This window comes from Vanessa tameamea, chromosome 8 (assembly GCF_037043105.1).
Source record: "Vanessa tameamea isolate UH-Manoa-2023 chromosome 8, ilVanTame1 primary haplotype, whole genome shotgun sequence".
In the NCBI taxonomy this organism is placed as follows: domain Eukaryota; kingdom Metazoa; phylum Arthropoda; class Insecta; order Lepidoptera; family Nymphalidae; genus Vanessa; species Vanessa tameamea.
In genome coordinates, this window is record NC_087316.1 from 4031978 (window position 1) to 4046622 (window position 14645).

The 14645-nt window shown below is 30.0% G+C and overlaps 1 long non-coding RNA gene across 1 annotated transcript in view; it reads right to left on the reverse strand.

The window, feature by feature from the left end:
* The window catches only part of LOC135193389 (uncharacterized), a 312018-nt gene that overhangs the window by 126277 nt on the left and 171096 nt on the right, over positions 1-14645 (reverse strand). The window lies entirely within an intron of this gene.

The following is a 14645-nucleotide window of genomic DNA, read 5'->3' on the forward strand; positions in this document are numbered from 1 at the left end:
AATTATTATATACTGGGTTTAGTTATTAACTAGTTTAGTTATTAATGAGCCGAGATGGCCCAGTGGTTAGAACGCGTGCATCTTAACCGATGATTTCGGGTTCAAACCCAGGCAGGCACCACTGAGTTTTCATGTGCTTAATTTGTGTTTATAATTCATCTCGTACTCGGCGGTGAAGGAAAACATCGTGAGGAAACCTACATGTGTCTAATTTCAACAAAATTCTGCCACATGTGTATTCCACCAACCCGCATTGGAGCAGCGTGGTGGAATATGCTCCATACCTTCTCCTCAACGGGAGAAGAGGCCTTAGCCCAGCAGTGGGAAATTTACAGGCTGTTTATGTAGTTATTAACTATTATGCAAAATGTATGCAATATATTATTATAATATAATCAAGTTTACTCTCGAAAGTAACTCCGGTAATGTTAACAATTTTCTTAATAGAATTGCAAAATAATTGAAAAAATAGAAAAAGGTGCAATTTTTAATCAGGGAATGAAGAATAAAGATTCCTTTTATCTATTTTAGTGCATAATTTACATTATAAAACCGTTGGCTAGTCTCCCATGAATGGATACTGGATTAAACCGGCCAGGAGGACATCATTCATTATTATATTTCTTACAATGCTATTATCTTTGAGCAAAGATAGTCATTCAGGTGCAATTTTATTTTGTATGGCTTTCTAAATAAAATAAATCAAATAGAAAAATCAATTAAATCAGTATTTTGTTTTAGTGGCCGTAAGTACTGAAGCTTTATCAAAAATAAGTGAAGATGTCGTCCTAACTGAGAACTGACTGGGCCACGTAGGACATATTATAGTGCACCGGTGGTTGTGTAGGTGTCTCTCTATTCCCTCACTCTCGTTATCCGATACGACGCCAAATCCGATACGACCGGAATAAGTCAGGCACAGGACCAATGGTTTTACGTGCTTACTTTTAGGCAAGAGAGTGCTCACGCTTTCAACTTTCAGACTCACCGAGAATTTCAAATTCCAGAATCCACTCGATGAACGAGACAATCTAAAGTTAGTATAAGACCTGAAAATTGTAAACTGTACTGGGCTATGGCCTCCACGGCTGCTTGAGGTGAAGGCTAGGAGCTTATTCCAACGCGCTGCTCCAGTAAGAGTACACGTCGTGTGGAATATTTTCTTCTAATGCGTACAGGTTTCCTCAAGATATTATCCGTCAACGCCGAGCAGGAGATGAATTATAAACACAGATGAGCACATGATTATTAAATGAAGCTTCTATGAAAGTGAAAAGTTACAAATTAAAACATTTACAGTACATACAGTTACATATTTTCACTTTTCACTTTTCACGTTTTAGTGCGTTAATTTAGGTTAGGTAAAATTTTAAAATATTGTTGCGTAATATTACTATAGTGTGGGAGCTATTTGTAATTTGAGGTTACAACTTAGCAGAGCAGTGACCAAGAGCACCAAGCAATCCGACAGACTGTGAACATGTTATTCAACATGTTTACAAAATAGACAACTATATTATAATAAAGCAGGTAAACGCACTTTTAGTATTGCACTCTGTCAGCCAATTTGTTATTCTATATTTTAAACGATACTTCTTTTAAATATGCTATTTATTATTTCTATTTTGTTTTTATTTTGTAAGGTAAATTTAGTTACAATGAAGTGGCCCGGAATCTTGCCGGTTCTTCTCGGTAGAATTTACACTCCGAACCGGTGGTAGCTTTACTTAAAATAGTTTGTTAAATGACGATTCAAAAGTGCTTGTAAAAGCCTACTTGAATAAAGTATATTTTGATTTTGATTTTATCATCATTACATAGTATAAAACAAAGTCGCTTACCGCTGTCTGTCCCTATGTATGCTTAGATCTTTAAAATTACACAACGGATTTTGATGCGATTTTTTTCTAATAGATTCTAACGACTGATAAGCTGTGAACGTTGTAAGACATTCTGTAGTATATTTTATGGTGGCAACATTGCACCCGTGCGAAGCCGGAGCGGGTCGCTAGTATAATATATATTTCATATTGCCATCCCACCTTAGTATGACATTCAGGTAATGGAAATCAAACCTGCGTTTACGTTCACATTTGTGCATTATAGTCATTTTCTCATATGTTCTACGTATTTGCTAATCCTTGAGTTTGGACACTGTGTTTCCGACATTTGGTTATGAGAATTTCAAAAGCAACTGAAATTATTTTGTTTATAATTTTATTACAATATAAACATTATCTAAGAACTGATACGTAACCATTATTAACTATTTTTTTTCGTACACTATTTTATTATTAAAAAATCTAATGAACCGTTTACACCGAATAAATACTTTCCTGCTATGTAATTCTATTATCATTTTGTATTGAGTTACGTCATAATAAAGTCACGTTGCATCAACCGGACGTATACAAATGTTACCGCATGGCACGCCAAGCCCGCGGAACAGTCGTTAAACACTTATCAATATCTGATTGTAATCAAAATTAGAGTACCTGACAGTGACTTATAAAAACCAGTTTAAAAATTATCAATTTTGATGTAGGCTTAACTCTACTAGATTGCCTTTTTTGAATTAAGGTTTTTTCGTTGAAATTTATGTTGTAAGGTCTGGTTTGAAAAACCGTCATAGAACATGTGTGTGCTAAAGGATATTATAAATTTAACGGCTTTATAGTTAATAGTACATAAGGGAATGAAACGATCTGAAAAAAAAGCACTTTTGTCCGAACTTGTGGTAGATGTTTAAAAATCAATAACTCTAACTTTTTTGTTTTTTATTAAGTCAAAACTGATATAATCAGAGGCGAAGGTATTTAATATATGTTTTAAAAATATAAACTTAACAAATTTGTATGTATAAACTAATGCACGCTGCAATAATTTAAAAGGAGGGTCGCACCTTCACGAAACAGCCTGTAAGTGTCCCATTGCTGGGCTAAGGCCTTTCCCTTTTGAGAAGAAGGTCGTTCGTTAGTAAATAGTAAAACTGAATTCGAATATCAAGTTCCATAAAGATATTATAAAATATATTAGAAAGTAATAGCAAAATAATATCGTACTATATCATTATTTATTCACAATAAACAAGTGTCAATTCTTGATCGAAATGTTAATGATTAACATTCTTTCACTTGTCCGAAATACAACTTTGCAATTAAAATACAACGAATAAGATAGTCATTCTTTAGAAAGTAAGCCGTCTCTTTAATGCCGTTAAATACGAATATTTTAATCAAAGTACTAAAGCTATTGACAAGGATTTCAAAAACGAGTACCGTTAAGACGAAATAATTTAAAAACTGTTTATATTTGAAACTTTCAATTGGATAATTTACATAAACAATTCCCTTAAAAGCGCTGTTTTTGTCTGCTTTAAAGTGGAATGGTCATATTTCATTAAATCTGGCTGCTGGTGTACATTAGGGACCATTTTTCAAGTTAACACTGAGTTTTAGAACAAATTTATAGCGGCACGTTACTTGGCAAAGGAGTCATTATTTTACTCTTTATTATTTTTTTATTTAGTACTATAAAAATTTAGAAACGGAAATTACAACGATGCATTAAAATATTATTTTTATAAGTAGATTTTCATAAATTAAATAGAAAAAATAAATAATATATCTTTGATTATTATTATACATATATTTTATCAAAGATATATGAATGTATAATATTAATATATCTTTGATAAAATTCCTCTAAAGATTGCATAAGTAAACTCTAAAGTTTTAATGTTTTTATGTCACCTTGATCTTGTATTAACTGGTTTGCGCATATAATGCATATCAGGTACATATCAGTACTGAATCAATTTTTGTTTAATTTGTTAAATAAAACCAGATACTCAATATGTATTTTTAATTGTTTAACTCAACCGACACATCAATATCCATAACAGAGAGATTACTTACAAAAAAACATGTTTTTTTATATGTAGATAAAGTAGGTAGGTCCATCGCACATTAGCGCCGTAAGAAATATTAACCATTCCTTAAACGTCCACCAATCTCGGGAACTAAGATGTTATGTCCCTTGTGCCTGTAGTTACACAGGCTCGCTCATCCTTCAAACTGGTACACAACAATACTGACTATAGCTGTTTGGCGGTAGAATATTGCGTGATGAGTGGGTATCTGCACAAGGCCCTACCATGATGTTAAATAAATAAAAATCTCTTACAGCTATATAATATACCCCCTAGGAAACTTCGATTTTATCACGTGATATTTTTGTTTAATCGCTGAGATATGTTTACCTATAATAAATATAATTTTTAAAAGATTCATACACCAAAATAGCTTATCACTGTAAGTCAACTTCGAGTGCAAAACGGAGTGAGCTCTACTGCTTATCTATTCGCCTAGAATGTTGCCAATAGATTTCACAACACATCCCACGAATTATTACAAACATATCGTATAATTTCTAAAATAACTGATTCGAATTTCATATTTCAAAAAACCTTATTTATCTAGATAAAATGTTTTTTTTATTATTTTAATATGTTTATGAATTTTAACGATTCTTTTTTTACGGCGCAAACTACTACAGCTGTCGTTATTCTATCCTCTTTAAAATAAGTAAATTTAATAACAACTATTGTAATATTTGTAACACGCGTAACGATAATAATATTTTAAAAAACACGTTGCAGAAAATAATAACAAGAACAGTATTAATAGTTGACAGGAATCGTAAACACAGCGTGTAATAACGTGTAGTGAAGATACTATCTGAAATGAAATCTGTAGGCGGTCGCAATCCAACTGTGATTTGAATTAAACTAAGTTAATAGTGTACATATAATGAAACTACGAAATAACCGTTCTATACCGTGTTATATAATAAAACGTAGATTATAAACGGAATGTCCGTTACTGATATTCAAATTCACTTATTCAACTGATTGTAAATCTCCTGTAGGAAGTGGGTTTGACGTTAGACTCATCTGATTGAACCTTTGACTCCCACATATAGCCCGTACGGCGTTCGACTATTCAGACATATTACTATATATATTAAATAAAAAGTTCAAATTTAATAAAAATACTTTAATTTCATGTTTTGGTCCAATTACGAACAATATTTATTTTAAAAAGTTACACATTATTTTGCTTAGATTTAAAGTATGATGATTTTGATGAATTATCAGATTCGTAAAATTTAGGCATTCGCATTACGTGTTCTTAACTGAAACAAGTCTTATTACTGAGCTTGATCCCATTCAAAAATATCCCACGTAGTCCACAATGACCTCTTCACAGTTTGTCATATTTATATGCGTCAATCAAACTAAAAAATAAACTTTTACTCTGTTTTTAAATTATTTGACTACTTTAAATGCAGTCCAATTTTATTCAATTTAAAAAAACAACATTAAAAAGTAATGTAAAGGACTAATATTCCTATTTACCCCTCCAATTAAGCTTTAAACTTGTCTTACGAGTAGAGACGACAATAGCCCAAGAGGTCAGGACCTGCGACTTTTTACAACGCTAGACAGTTTGTCATCCATTGCACTATTAACGCTTCAAATTTATCTTGGTATTAATTATATTTATCTTGGTATAAACATTTTTAAATTATCAGCATTATTGAAAACTATAATTATATATTATCCGTCCTTCAATGTAGTTCGTTCTATGATTATATAGCTTGTATTTCAACGCACAATTTGTACATAATTAAAACGAAACAACTTATTAAAATAGTTTCACACAATATAATACGTCAATTAAAACAAACCCTATGATTAAATATGCTTCATCATGAAACAAATTGTTTTCAAATCATTTAATTGTCTAAGTGTATTAAATGCCTTTGCAAATCAATAAAATTAAATCTTTTATTAAAAAATCGTTTATAAATAAGACATGCCAATCAATACAAGATTATATAGATGATAAATAAACGTGGAGTTAGCATTTGTTAAATTTCGGGCAGGATATGTATATATGTATATATTTAAATATAGTTGGTTGAAATAACTTTTATAATTGAAATCGTGGAAAAGGATATGATATCATGCTGGTTATTTTAAGTTGAATTTTATGAATGTGAAAATAAGTCTGTCTGTGTGTCTGCCTTTCATGGCCGTACCACTGAACCGATTTTGATAAAATTTGGTATGAAGCAAGTTTGACCTCCAAAGAAAGACAGGCTACTTTTTCGCCCCTAGCACCTGACGACCATCCTCAAAAACGCGAACTATGCCGCGAGCTATCCTGTTCACAAGTGCCTGTAAAAATGTACTTCAATTAAGTTTATTTAGATTTTAATTTTTGACGACTTATATTAGAAAAAAAACCATGTCAAATAAATAATCAATGGACCGAAAACCATAGTCGGTTGTGACCCTCTCTCAAATTGACCGCACAGAACTAAACATAACAAGCGTTAATTGCACAGTAATTAATTTTAAACGCGGCCTTTGTGCCAAACCATTGTTCACACCACGCAATATACCGCTGAGTTGGTAACCTTACCGAAATTAAGAGCACGACATTCTGCACCGTGGCCTAAAGAAACTGTTCCCATTGTAACGCGTATACATTTTGCAACATGTGAACCGAATGCGTCACGATTATATACCATAAGCCAAATTGATCGTTCATAAGTAACCTGCTGATAAGAATGACCTTTTTACCTAACTATTGTTCTATTTATAACGTTTCGGTACGTTATTATAACGTACCGAAATTGGATGTAATACAATGTCCGTCTGTGTTTCCATAAGTCATGTTAAGTACTAAATTCAATACGTCAAGCAAAGCTTACAAATCATAAACAATTTATTTTTAAAAATGATATTTAATTTAATATATAAATAAATATAATATTTTAAATTAACATGGTTATTTTTATTACTATAAGTATTTGAAAAAATCGTTCAAAATGGCGGCAATTACAAGAAGCATTTATATCCAAGAATATTTCTAGTTAGCAAAGATATTGTAAGTTATTGCATTAATAATATTAATAAAAACCAGTAGTTTTTTATTTATAAAACATGGTAAATATCCCGTTTCAAATACTTATAGTATAAATAAATATTTGAGCAGTTTATTTATTTTGCTGTGCGGAAATTTTTTAGGTGCTTATATGCAATCTAAAAGGTATTGTTTATCGTACTTAAACCATCCTCTAAAATTCTCCGGTCGCTAATTCGCTTGACCTCGCAAATAATCTGTACTTAATCAAATCATGAAAGGGGTTAATGAATTTTTTTAATAAATACGATTGCTATATTCAATTCGTAATTAAAACTAACAAATATAAACACAGTAAATAAAAAAGTTAATTTGCATAAAAATTATATCTCAAATAAATTAAGCAAATTTTTATAATAATAATAATAAATCAATAATTGATTTAAAAGTGTTATCAAATGGAAACGTGCATTCATATCCGCGGTCGAGTATCGGCAGCGTGAGATCAAACGGCGAGATATTTACCTTGAAAATGTAATACAGAATGCAGTGGACAAACCGTGTCGGTACCGGTTACTGTCAGCTACAAGCATTGTTCGATCGACAGTTAAAGCTCCATCAATTTAATTGCTCTTAAGCTGCTGAAATACCTAACAACTAAAACATTTCACACATACCAAGTGATCAATGTTTTTATTGTTATTAATTTGAAGAAATTAATAGTATTATATTATTTTGTCATAATAAGTCTTCTATCAGAAAAAAATAAATGTTGTGTCGTAACTTACAATTTACGACACAACATTTCGTTTACATTAAACCTTGAACGAGTTCATTTCAATCTTAAACAAAAAAAATTAGGACGAAGAATTTCACACAAAAAAATCATGATTCATATGTAGTTTAAAAAACATGGAATTTTTGCTTTACGGTATAATTCATTTGCGACGTGAAAGGGTTTTTCTAAATGATTGTTATAAATGCAAAACAAAAAAAAAAACAAATGTAAATAATCATGTTCCGTATGAATTAATTTCAAGATAACTCCGGTAACAATGTGGTTTCCAGTGAATTAAATGTATCGGGTTATCCGTAACGATATTTATACGACAGTAAAACCCCGCCTACGTTATCAATATTATACACAGGTGTTAATTTTACACAATACTTGATAATGCAAATATTATTCCAGTATCTCTATCCAGTACAAAGAATATTCTATTATAAATTGTAATGTTTATACAAAATTATAGATGAACAAGAAGCGAAAAATCGCTGTATTCAGAAGCCTCGTTCAAAATGGCGGCAATTACAAGAAGCATTTATGTCCAAGAATATTTCTAGTTGGCAAAGATATTGTAAGTTATTGCATTAATAATATTAATAAAAACCAGTAGTTTAAACGATAAAAAAACTGATTAAATCTGAGAAATATTCGAATTTATTTATAAAAAAATCGTTAAAAGCGATTTAAATGGAAAGTTTACAGATAAACATGAACTATATTTGTTGATACTTACACAATTATTTTGTTGGTTAAAACACTCGTAATTGCTTAAGTACTTTAAAATTACACAAAACTGATATTTAATTTATGTCCTGGTGAAAGGTGCCATGGACCAAAAAAACTACATTATATAATATAGAGCAACTCACAAGGTCCATTGAGTGTAGGCTGTATTGAAATACACAATGATAAACAGCAACCAATGGGATGTTTGAATTACTGTTGTTAACAAATCAGCGTTTAGACAGTAATAGAAACGCTTATTATAGCTGGTAGGATCAAATTTGAACTGTAAAGATCCATGAGAATCTGTGCTGCATTTATCAGGTTATTATAGTTAATGCTATACGGATGTACTTCCGAAAGGTGGTAATCGAATTCCAATTTGGAATAATTGGTTAAAATTTGTTTCACAGTTTCTATCGAATTTTGAAAGTCATTTTTTTTTGACATTAACGAAATATGTAGTATATACATATCGAATATGTTTACTTTATAACGTTAAAGGCATTTTGAAATTTTTAATAAAAACTTTGGGTAAATTTGATAAGTCCAATGGACCGAAGTCTTGTAATATAAAATCAAAACTGTGTGCTAAAATTAAGCTGGTATTTCGTTAAATGCCTTTTCGAAATTTAACCTAATAAATTAATTGTAACTTTTTTTTAATTAATTGAAATACTACTTCATAAAACGTCTATTCAAATGTCTACTTGACTTGTTATGGAATCGTCGTACATCGTATTACACGACAATTTTATTATTACACCTGTTCAAATGTATATATAGATAAAAACTTAGGTTTACCTTAGTTACGGCGGGGTGATTAATGTTTACATTCCTTTTTAATCCTACTAATATTGTAAAATAGATTACCGAAAAATCCCAATAATTATCCTATTTTAAATATGATGAAAGTGTTTAACGATACTTCATAATATTCTGTTCTGAAGTATAAACAATATAAATAATATCTCGAGGTGCGTGAACTGGAATTACAACAATATATTTTTAGAATGGACTCAATATAAATTAAAACTGTTACGGGTGTTACAAAAGAATTTCATGTCAAAATTTCAAAAAAAGAATATCAAAAGAATTGTACCAGTCATTTTTTAATTCAATTTTGGAATTTTCGAATTAAATTTTTTTATAAGAGGTCATTATCAATTTGACTGCTGGCGAATAACTGAATGTACGTTTGTTAAAATTGGAGCTATAGTTACGCAATGAGGATTCGGTCTTAAACAGATTTTAAGAGGAGATTGTGTAAATTTTAATGATATTTTTTATTCAAAAGCATTGATACAGTTTCATTTATATAACAAAGACAAAAATGTTGCTTTCATCGAAGTGAAAACCGGTTTAAGAGCGGAAGCTTATATCGATAATGGCCTACTAGGGTTTTATTCTTTCATTACTTTTTAATACTGGTTTTATTTGTAATTAATTTTAAACACGCATATGAGAAGCTAAATAAACTATGAATGCTTAGTGGAATGAATATGATTGAAAATCGGGTTCAATCCAGGATGAACACCATTGAGTATAGTACTAATTTTTTGTTCATGATTGTTCAACGGTGAAAAAGAAGTTGGTAATTAATAGCCTTAATAGTTTCCACCAACTATCCTTGCAGAGGCGACAAGGATAAGGCTTATAGTGTATCTCATAACGCAGCAATGTGGTGAAATACACTTTAAACCTTTTCCTTAAGAGGACAAGACGCGCACGAGATATTACTTTTATAAGTTTAAGAAGATAATCTTGATAAGTGTCATTGTTTCAATCTTATCTAGTGATAACAAAGTTTAAATGACTTATAAATGTGTTTTATTATAATATTCAGCCATATTAGGATGATAGCGGTAAATGGATGAAAAAATTACTAAAGTATACTTACCAGAAATAGAAAGACAATAGAAATGACAGCTATATCAATATTTAATGAAAATATTATCACTAAAATCGGCTGTGAGCTAAGCAATAGCAGAGACATAACAAAAAAGGTAAACACGTTATAGTATTTTGTATATTATACAAAATTCGTAAAATACATACAAACAGAACTCAATACAAAGCACTTAGATAAAAGTTTGGAAATGAAACGTATTGACCTAATTATTTTTGTGACAGTCATCATCCTCCTGCCCTTACCCCAAATTTATTTGGGGTCGGCGCAGCATGTCTTCTTCTTCCATACTTCTCTATCTGACGTCATCTCACAAGTAACATTCTTTCCAGACATTTCGTCTTTCACACAATAGGTACATAGATAACATTATCATGACAGTATTTATATAAATTGCTTATGAATTTAACAAAAGTATTTCAAGAGAACGTTCAAATGCAGGACGAACGTTTTTACATACTTTCCAAAATTTTTGGACGGCTAACCAAAAATATTTTTTTTGACTTAGGACCTTGTGTTTTGCAATCAATAAATAAGACTGTCCCCTTACTCGTAGTCGTTACCTACTTCCTAATATATTTATACATAGAAGACCAACGAAGCAATCCCGTTTATTAATCCACGGTAAAAGCTTTTATTAAAATCGTTTCCGGTTTTTGATGCACAGATAACGAAATTCATGAAAAATAGAGAAAATATTGTCGAAAATTTTGTTCAGACATCTGTATCGACGATTTTTTTTTTTATTTATCTTTTCAAAAAAAATTTCATGTACAGACACGGCCTCGTTACCATTTTATTGTATGTACAGATAATGGATTACCTAATTGTTGTGTTACAAATAATTAACAGTAAAAAAGTTTAATGCCATATTTTTATAATTATCACAAAAAAAATCGCACTGCCATTGTTAAGATTAATCGGATTAACGGCAACAATGAGTGAACAATTAAACATAATGTATACATTAACAATTTTCCTGTGTATCAACGGGGTCATTGACCTGAGGTATTTTTGTACATTGAAAAGGTATGTTGATAATCTAGATATTCACACTCACGTACAAATGTGGCTTAAAATTATAGAAACATATTAAAAAAATAGTAATATACTTAAGATTATCGAATTCTCTGAATCTTGACAATGACTTTTTTTTTTACATGTTATAAACAATAAATGGTATTTTTCTTGTATAGATTTCAATTTGTTTTATATATTCTCATATAATAAATAAACCATTATTACATACCGTGATTTTCATCGTAGACGGACTCCCGGACGGACGGATGTATTAGTTGATTAGAGAACTTCCAAATTAAAAAGGTAATATTTCTTTTATAAATTAACTTCTACCGAACTAAATGCAATCTTATATATTAGAAACAATTCTGCAATTATTCTCAGAGGAAAAACAATAAAAATATCTCATGCGATATATTCTGGTAGGTAGGTAATACATCTAAAAGCTAATGTCATTTTAATAAAAGCAGTCATTTGAATCTGCTAAATTTCCAGTGCACATTTTTTGTGCAAAGTTGTTGACCTGCATGCTCAGCGTGATTCACGACCACAATCATTTTTGAAAATTGTATGACGTATATGAATATGCATGTTCGAACATTTTTTTAATCCTTATTTCATTTTTTATATGTAACAGAAAAGGTCGTCAAGTGCCATAATAAAAATAATAAAAAATCGGTTCAAATACAGAGGAGAAAAAGGCACTGAACTATTTTATCTTTGCCCGATTAATTATATACGAACATACTCGTAACTATTATTAACTACTGAGTCTCATACAAGTTGTTCTCGATAGAATCTACATTCCGAACCGGTGGTAGCTTTACATTTAATACAATAATATAATTCAAAAGTGTCTGAACAACACGTACATGAATTAAGTATTTTGTTTGTTATTTCAAACAGTAGTCATTTTCGAAAAAAAATGACAGTGTAGCCAGTTGGAAAAAGTGCTAAGACTAGGTCTATAAACGGGAATACCACCTACGATGCCTGCCATGGACTCATAACGTCCTTGAGGTGACATGATAAATAAATTAATCAATTAAACCGCACTCACGCACACGCGTAGTTGTAAACGGAACGTAATGAATGTAGGACCTCGCCTTCAACATCGGCATTGAAGTATTAGACAACTAAACACCTATACATATATACCAATAATACATTATATTTTAAAATACTTTTCAGTTTACTTGTTTGTAACTTATGTACTTATATTATGTACTAATAATGGTAGTCGATTACAAATCATCGTATCAATTTCAAAATTTACAAATATATATACATATATACAGGGTTATTGGTAATTCGACGTATTCCCGTTAGGAGGTTATGGGGTGACTATTTGCGATAATTTTAACCCCCATATGCATGATGCAAAAGTGAACCATTTTTGAGTTATCACGTTTTTTAGATGTTTTCAAAATAAGTCAAAATTAATTGCAACTTCAAAAATTTATTTAAAAAAATGCTTCGATTAAAATCTACTTTTTTCTTCTGATTTATAAAAACGATTAAACACTGAATATTTTTCAATATTTAAACAATAATTATCGGTCCAAATTTAAAAATGCGAGACACAAAACGATATTATTTCAATATTTTTTTTATTTTTTTCCCTCAAATATGCCTGAAAAACAAAAACAATCATTATGAAACTTGTTCTGCAGATTATTTTAAAAACATAATCGTTTAATTAGCTTTCCGAAAATGTATAAAAACTAGGAACTTATTTCAAAGCAACCGAAATAAAAAGATCAGAAAGGACGCTGGTGGAAATTCGTATTCGAACATGACCGAATTCGTACTAAAGGTCGCTCTTTAAAATTCCCACAAAATTGATTTAAAATAATATCCAATGTAAAAAAACTTACTTATTTACTTAACTTACTTACTTAATACAAATTTAAAATAAAATTTAGATACATAAACAGTTCAGTAGCTAAGTTACAATTAAGATATTTTGTAATTTAGATATTTTGTTATTTAAATCAGAAGAAAAAAATAGATTTTAATTGATACTTTTTTTTTAATACATTTTTGAAATTGCATTTTTGACTTATTTTGAAAAAATCTAAAAAACGCGATAGCTCAAAAATGGTTCACTTTTGCATCATGCATATGGGGGTTAAAATTATCGCAAATAGTCACCCCTATCACCTCCTAACGGGAATACGTCGAATTACCAATAACCCTGTATAATACAATAATTTGATATCAATGAATGAAAACAAAACTGACATTAATTAATTAATTAAACATAGTCGTTGCTAAGATTTCGTCAAAAGCCTTGATTTATTTTGAAATACGCTATAAATTAAATAAGATTTAATAAATTTGCAATATAATGACTATATATACTAATTATGTGAATATTGTCTTCAATATTTAATTAAACAACACTTTTGTACTGTCCTATATTAATAAACTTCGGTATAATTAACCAATTCTTTCGTAATTTATTTTATTTAACACATATCTTGTTATTAATCTAAGGTATACATAATTTATTCAAATACAATTTTCAGATATTAAAAACCCTTTGATTAACAAAATAAAGCTCCAAGCTATATAAACAAAAACATTGTTAACGTAACCTTGTGCAACTTAGCTCTGTAAGGATGTAAGAGAAACCAGAATAAAAGTATTTGTGTTCCGAATTACAAAATGTTGAGTCGGATTATTAAAAAAAAAAATATATATATTTTATTTTTATCGCATTAATGAAATAGTTACTTCGAGTACGCCCTTCCAATGTTATTCGTGGTGTCATAATATATATTATCTTGTCGCAAAACTGTGCGGTCTCACGGGTCTCATAATTTTATACTTAAAAAACCAGACCCGACCACATTCACTTTACTGCTGCTTACTGCGTACTTATCCCCAATTAACTTTGCAAGTTTATATCTATCACTGATCGTGGATTGGTATGACAATTTCACAATTTTAATTATGTCCAACTTGAACGCTAACGAGAATATATATATAAACTGTTTTTTTTTATTACTTGGTTAATAAAATAAGTCGACCAATCGTTTACATTAGCATTTTAACTAATTTGGATCTAGTACTTATATAGTTAACAAGATATACGATAAATCATTAGAAAGTCATTACATACTTAACACTATAATCATCATTATCATAGAATTAATGTCATGACAGCTCACAGTTACTTCAATGAAAATCACACGGATTTATTTTATTTTATGTTTCCAAAGCAACGTATTACTAGAAAACAAAACGGGTATTATGAAGTTTACAA